This window comes from Camelina sativa, chromosome 11 (genome assembly GCF_030686135.1).
Source record: "Camelina sativa cultivar CO46 ecotype springtype chromosome 11, ASM3068613v1".
Classification (NCBI taxonomy): Eukaryota; Viridiplantae; Streptophyta; class Magnoliopsida; order Brassicales; family Brassicaceae; genus Camelina; species Camelina sativa.
The window spans coordinates 24,491,447-24,498,867 of NC_141890.1; the positions used below are offsets into that span (position 1 = coordinate 24,491,447).

The 7,421-nt window shown below is 37.8% G+C and overlaps 2 long non-coding RNA genes across 4 annotated transcripts; one reads left to right on the forward strand and one right to left on the reverse strand.

The window, feature by feature from the left end:
- Positions 1 to 447: 447 nt before the first annotated feature.
- LOC104724023 (uncharacterized) lies at positions 448 to 2,613 on the reverse strand. 2 transcript variants are annotated; one of them, XR_015572597.1, is made up of 7 exons: positions 2,296 to 2,500; positions 1,512 to 1,559; positions 1,317 to 1,360; positions 1,223 to 1,252; positions 997 to 1,127; positions 881 to 917; positions 448 to 777 (listed from the first exon to the last, which is right to left on the reverse strand). It is a non-coding gene; the product is annotated as an uncharacterized LOC104724023 (long non-coding RNA). The 2 variants fall into 2 exon arrangements; XR_757486.3 differs by lacking the exon at positions 881 to 917 and having other exon boundaries at positions 2,296 to 2,613.
- Positions 2,614 to 5,550: 2,937 nt separating this feature from the next.
- On the forward strand, positions 5,551 to 6,990 carry LOC147934329 (uncharacterized). 2 transcript variants are annotated; one of them, XR_015570921.1, is made up of 3 exons: positions 5,551 to 5,639; positions 5,716 to 5,797; positions 6,797 to 6,990. It is a non-coding gene; the product is annotated as an uncharacterized LOC147934329 (long non-coding RNA). The 2 variants fall into 2 exon arrangements; XR_015570922.1 differs by having other exon boundaries at positions 5,557 to 5,639; positions 5,711 to 5,797.
- Positions 6,991 to 7,421: the final 431 nt, after the last annotated feature.

Consider the following 7,421-nt stretch of genomic DNA (forward strand, 5'->3'; position numbering starts at 1 on the left):
CCATTAGAAGTCGACAATGAACTTCTGTATCCGACCTCAGTTAATGTATTGAATGTAAGGTCACTTGTTTTACCTGGAGGAGATCTGGAAGATCCAAGATTCTGAAGATTATGATACATATGTGGAGATGACAGATAAATCAGAATATTTTAGTTCTGAAGAGAAAGAATAATTACCAATTAAAAGGACATGTTTTTCTTTTGTATTTTTGTTTCTCAAATGGACACTTTTGTAATATTTATTTATATTCAAAATTTATATGTTTTATAATATGTTGTAAAATAATGATATTGGAGACTACTAGTTAGTGATGGAGAATGAAAAGTGTAATAATTTAATTTGTTTGAAATCATCACTTATTTTCTTAACAAGAAGTTTATAGAACACGCATCCATTCTCAAGTTCAACATACATGTCTAAGTATCATTTTAAAAAATAACAACAAAATAAACAATCATAAGCCATATTCATAATCTAATAATATAAGCCATAAGAATACATCCACACATAACATTCCATCAGCCATTACATAAAATACGAAAATACTTATAAACTAATAGCATTACATTATTTTTTTGCCATTGGAACTAACTAAATGATTGATAAGATCATGCAAATTATCCACTACCGTTTTTACATATTTCACTCTGTTCTTCAAGGCAATGACTTCACCTTCATGGCTTGTTTGCGAAGTCTCTTTCTTCCTCATAGTTTCTCAAGAAATACTGTCAGTTTTGTCTGCGTCAAACTGACTGTCCTCACCGACATCCATCTGGTCTATAAGAACATGAAATGACACAAGTTCAGTCATCTCCTATGATTAAAACGGAGTAATTTTTTTTTTTTATAAGAATGAACATACAAACATCTATTTTCTCACATGCATTAGCAATATACAAGTGATATATATCTTTAACCTGAGAAAACACAAATAACTAGTGACTAATTCATTAGTTGAAAAAACTTTTAAAACTTGATGAAAGATAATAGCTATACCTTTGAAATATCTTTCTTAACTTCTGTATCCTTTGTAGATTTATTTTCTCCAATAGGAGACAAACAAACTTCATCACTTGTTTGCAATTCAGAAACATAGCACGGAAACCAATTCCTTATATGAGGAGGTTCTGTGCATAAAACGGATCAAACCAGCATCAGTGAAAGGATACTTACCAGTAAGGGAAAATGCATCAACAACTACCATAAAGGAAAGGATACTTACCAACGATTATGGAGTCTTCAAGAGCCGACTCTGAAAATGACCACAGATTAAATTCTATTTGTTACACAGGAAGTTTTATCTGAAAAGTACTTACATCTTCATCTGTCTCTTTGTTGCTCTTAACCTCATGAGAATGATCTACATGATGAGGAAAAAAGTATCACTATAATCGGACAATGATAACAAATAGAAGTTGTATACATGCAACAATTGAATCTCAAATCAAAGGTGTATAAACAAAAGGAAAATCCGAAGCAAGCTCCCTTAGTGAATCCGTAAACGGCCAAACCTGTGTCATTTAGATTGAGGTTCATCTTCTCTCTCCTTGTTTCAGTTGCTGATTGTGGAAGAAAGCAACATAAACAACAGTTACAATAAAGATAGAGTTTCATAAATTCTTAAATTGAATCCATAAACATGGACAAACGTTCTTGAATAATATTTCCACACAAACAAATGTTTACTAAGACAAAAAAAAAAAAATCAACACGACGAGTTTGAATATAGAAACGTTTCATAAACTTTAAAATAACATAAGATTGTAAGGTACTTTCCAAATTAATGCCTAATAAATTTCACTATCTTAAGATTTCCAATTTCACAATCTAAATTTGCCTCCATAAAATGCAGGTGCAGGATAACAAGTGTTATTGACCACTTCTCAGAAAAGTGAAATATAAGCATTCATAATTCTCTTAAGAGAATCAAAATGTTTATCAACAAAGTAGCTATAATGAAAATGAACCATTACATACACAGGACAAAAGTGCAGATCAATCAATAGATTTAAAAAAAAAAAAAAAAAAAAAAAAACAGTAATAGATCTATGACCACGATTTTCTAATCGACATCCACTCGATACTCTACAAAATTTTAATAACTGTATTCAGAAAAATATTGCATTCCTCTACAAGAAACTTCGCAGAAATTAAGAACCCTAATCATCAGAAATTAAGAACCGATCAAACAAGAGCATCAATAACTCAATTGATTTTAGATAACCTAACAAATCATAAGATTTATATCGTGATTTACGCAACAAGAACGCAGCTGGCATGATTTCGATTACTTACGATTAAGAGAGGGACGCTTCGCGGAGATTAATTGGGTTGAGTGAGCAGGGGGATGAAAAGTTGGGGGAGAGGAGGAGGAAGGTGGATAAGCACAAGAAATATAAGATTGAGAAACTTATACACAATCCTCCATCGTCACAGCAATGACCAATTAGACAGAGAAGGACAATGTTTGATTGTTTGTGAAAGAAGAAGACGGTCACTCGAGATCTGGGAAAGGAGAAGCACAAGGGCTATACGATAGACAACTAATCAGGCCCAACAGGATTGCAAAACTTGAATACAACCCAACAGGCCCAGTACAGTATGTGTGTTCCCACGAAATTATGTTGCAAGTGGGACTTAATTAAGGTATAAAATAATTATGCACTCTTATCATACAACATCTGTCCTTCATCTACACATTAACACGTCAATCTAAGATTTTAATTTGACACAAGTGGGTGTGTAATTATAACTTTTGTAACAAAATATAATCACATAAACTATTGATGGGTTTTGCCGAAAACTCTTGAAGAACCTGTTTTGTGTGTGCTTCTTTAGCTTCTCTCCAAAATCACTCTTCTCCATCTCCATCGCCAGTGAAATTTTGGTAACCAACTCAGAATATTCATATCTCTCTCAACATTCAGCTTCTTTATCTCTTGTTACTTCATCTCCGGGATCCTATTGACTCTCCCTAAACACTAGTTTGACTGTCTCCATAACCTTCATACCTCACTCCCTGTTTCTATCTCCGCTCCTGATACAAGCCTCAGAATCCACCAAAACAAAACTCACGGACTCAAAAACTTAGAAGCTTGGGTGGAAATGATTTGATGGAAAGTAACCGGTTTGATGCTGATTCCACAACACCGAGAGCTAGAGAATATGATCCAAGGCCTATTCCTCGCAAGGATCAGAGACTCTACGCGAAAGCTAGTTGTTTGATTCCACAAACTACCTAGAACTTGCATGAACAATGATTTGATTCAAAACACAAAGTGTTGAAGCAAACTGAAATTTCTTATTATTCAAAAAACGTGTATTGAAAAGTAAAACGTGATAGAGCTTATATAGAGGCTCAAGTACAACATCTATATGCTGAAATAAAGAAAGAAATCTCAACAATTAATGATAATTATGGTCTTTGGGAATTGAATGAGAATATCAGCCAAATTGGGAAAGTTGTGATGTACCTTGAGTCTTGATAACTTGGGGCCGAAGTTGTGGTTTCTTGAGACGTCTAGATACATTCTAGGAAGCTTCTGGATGGTCTTAAGAGTCTCACAAAGGCGCAACACTTAATAAGGAAAAAGTCGTTGTGTCATAAAGACAAACAGATCCAAATAAGGAAAGTTGCACTTTAACTTGATCCGCCTAATCAAGTGAGGTGGGGTGCATCCTAAGATGTGTGGTAAAGTCTCCAAATGATATAGAAGCTCTCCAGGACGCCAAGGGATGCTTTGGTTTGAACCATTTATGGAAAGATCCATTTTGAGTGGTAATTGACTTATGGAAAGGTTCCCTGAACCATGTCTTGAACTAGCTCGAAACAAGAGTGGCTTTCTTTGATCTTCTTCCTTAAAATATGAATAGGAGGATATGTGGAAGGATGTTGCCTCGTTAAAAACCTTTCTAGGTAAACCCATTGGGAAAAACCCTAGATAAGGGAAAAAGAGTGCAACGGTCCCATTCCAACGATATGATCTTCCGGCTCGTTGAATGTATGCATCACTTCTAGTTCCAGTGGTCAGCTCCAAAGTATGTTTTGTTTCTGATTCTTGCACATATCAGAAGGATATCAAAGTTCTCCTTAACTGGTACGAGCTGGTTCTCTCCAAAAAGTACTTCAGGCAGTCTATTGGGAAGTTCGTCAGGTTGGACATCAAGAAGTCTGTCACGTAGTAATTCAGCCACTGCTACAGCCGGTAATTCAGCTCCCCTTCTTACACCATCTCCACTTTATCAATTCGTACAAACTCTCTCCATCAGAGAAGCTTACGATGTCGTTACCTTCTTCAACGCTAAGGTAAGGAAGCTAGGGTTTTAAAATAACAGATCTTTAAGTAGGTTTTTCATTTCCTAGGGTTTTTCATGAGTTCATTAATATGGAATATCTTTTATTTGGTACACTCCTTTAAGTAATAAGAAACTCGTGCTTTATATTACTCACATATCTATTTCTTAATGATGAATCGTGGTAGATGAATCCAAATGGATCACAAGGTTCTGATGGCTCTGCTGCTCCAGGTCGTGGGTTTGGTGGTCACCGTGGTCGTGGTGGTGGTGGCCGTGGTGATGGTCGTGGTGAAGGCCGTGGTGGTGGCCTTGTTCTTGGCTTTGGTGGTGGAATTGGTGAAGGCTGTGGTGGTGGCCTTGGTCCTGGCTTTGGTGGTGGACGTGGTGTAGGTCGTGGTGAAGGCGCTAGTGGTGGTGGCCGTGGTTATGGCTTTGGTGGTGGATGTGGTGGGGTTGTTGTAATACCCTTGATTTTGACCTAGTATACGGACGGAGGGCCGCGAACGTGGACGTGCAGCCGAGACTTAGAAAAATTTTCAAAAAGAAAAATTCGATGGAGCCATCAGCGAACCAGGCCTTATCCGAAGGATTGATCAAAGAAAAATGGTTGAATTGATTTTCTATATCAATTTCTATCGGCTATCGTCAAGTATCGGAAGGGAAGGACCGGCTATCAGTGGCAATGGGCAGTAAGGCTATGGGAAGATGATATGCATTTGGTCAAAGGACATGATCGAATGTTTACTAAAAGTTATTGAGTTGTCTATCAAGAGTTAAACAATTTGGTCGATGGAAAGATCAATTGTACCGAGAAAACTAGTTTTACCGAAAAGGAGCTGTTATGGCCGAAACAAGAGGACGATGATCGGGTTTGGATACGGGACACCAAGTTTAGTAAGTGGTTAAGGACAAGCCACATTACATGTGTTTAGCTGTAAAAATCGGACGAAGGACACTCGGATCAGTTTTGGCCGCGAAGCTGCTTTGTCGTAGAGGTGCTTGTGGTGTAAGTAGGTGTGTCACCAGCTTGGTGTGTGTGGACCACGAGGTGCCACACGTTTGGATGAGCTTGGCGTGTGTTGAGTGTAAGTTGACACAAGCTTGGATAAGGATAAGAATGAAAGTATATAAAGATAAGCTTTTGGATAATGTTTATCCACCACCTCATGCTTGCCTTAGCTTGGAGGCTAAGACTCCTCTCCCTATATATAAGCCACGAAATCTAGATTAGTTCTTTAGCTTTCCACCAAAATCCCACCTCAGATAAGTTAGTTAGATCTTGAAGCTTGCGGAGGCGAGTCAGGTAGAAGTTAGTCGATTCGAGAGTCGTGGTCGGGTTTCCGGTAAGTAAGTCCTGTCTTTAGTCTCGTATTCTTTTTAAAATATTTTTCTAAGTTCTTGGTTCGGTCCGAAGCTTAGATCTATCCTTGGAGAAAGCTAGTCGGATCAAGATCAATGGGCGGGCAAGGGTAGATGTCGTTTTCTTGACGTTAAGGCCAAGGTGAGTACCGAAGCATGAGTAGTAACACATGAGTATGATCTCATTTTGTGTATGGGTTTAGGATTGAGTTTGCATGTTTATATTTGTGTTTGATAGTTAGATCTACGTTTTTACGTTAGATCGATTTGTTTGGTTGGTTCAGATCTAGCATCCTTGCTTGATATAATTTTGTTTTGTGAAGTGTGTGTGAGGTTTAGGAACTATAATTGGTATAGTTTCGAGATCTATTTGATGTGGTGAAATTGCTTTTGCAATTTTATGAGGTTAGGCTATCGCTGGTATAGCCGTTATGCTGCTTGGTTGTTCATGGTCAATAATCAGTATTTATTGGCATGATAACCGAGTGTTTTGTGTGTAGTTGTTTGATTATTTTATTGTTTGACTCTTTGATTGTTTGATTATTTGTTTGCTTGTTTGTTGATTGATTGATTGTTTGTTTGTTGTTAGTTAATCTTGTTGTTGCTTGATTAACTTGTTTATGTTAGTAGATCTGGTTTCGAGCAGTACTGACTTGATGTCAGGCTCGTAATAAGTAGTATGGTGTTAGTCATTTCTATGGCTAGTGTATGGCGAGGTCGTGACTGTCCCAGCGGCTTGGAGCGGTTCGCTACCACTGGACACTCCTTGACGAAGTAGTAAATTTTGCCGTAAGGGAATAGGTCCCTTGTACACGGTTTTGGAGAAGGGATGTGATCCTTCTAGCCTTTGTGGCTAAGGGTCGGAAGACATTACCTTGTGGGAAATAAGAATCGCATTATTAGTAGTAAAGGCCTTTAGGATTGGTAGTGAGTAGTGTGATGGCTGTGGTGCCATTTTTGTTTGTGTTAGTTAGCTTCCGTAGTGAATACTCTGTATAGAGTATGATTGCTTGTTTAAGCTTTATTGTGTGTTGTGTGCTTGATTGTTGTTTGGGGGATTGGGTTTGGGGTTGTTGATAGTTAGATCCCGGACTCACTGAGTAATCTTAGATTACTCATTATTCTACCTTTTGTTTTTCAGGTAACCTTAGTTGGGAGACCTTTTGGGAAAGCACGACGTTGGACACTGGTGTAGAGTTTGTTACTTTTGTAAAGAAATATTTGTAAAACTAAATTTATTGTTATTGACTCGATTTGGGCCTAAGGCTATGGGATCCTAATCCTTTGTAAGTGTTTTCAACGATTTAAATTAATAAAATGAGATTTTTTTTAAAAGCCTTGTGTTCCACTCGATATTAGTCTTGTCTGGACTAACACAACTCGCGCACATGGTATGGGTTGAAAAGCCTTAGGCCGTGTACGAGAGGAACGATACCCGCGGATGGATTGACAAAGGTATTAGATTCGTTCTAATAACCTTGGTTGGATTGTCTACGGGCATCATATGTGACGCGTCTGCTTCGTTCTTAGTCCTAGAACGGTTCGGGGGTGTTACAAGGGTGGTATCAGAGCATGGTTAAAGATGCTCAAGGGACACAAGTTTTCAATATGTTTTATCGAGTCAAAATGAGTCGCAAAGGCAACTTTAGGAAACCAGTGTGTCCATGTGCTATAGGTAGAGGGGATAGGATAAGTTAGGTTTTACCCTTTGGATGTTGGTGCAGATCTGAAGTTAAGGGGTGAAAGAAGGAAGGTTGTGGAGACTG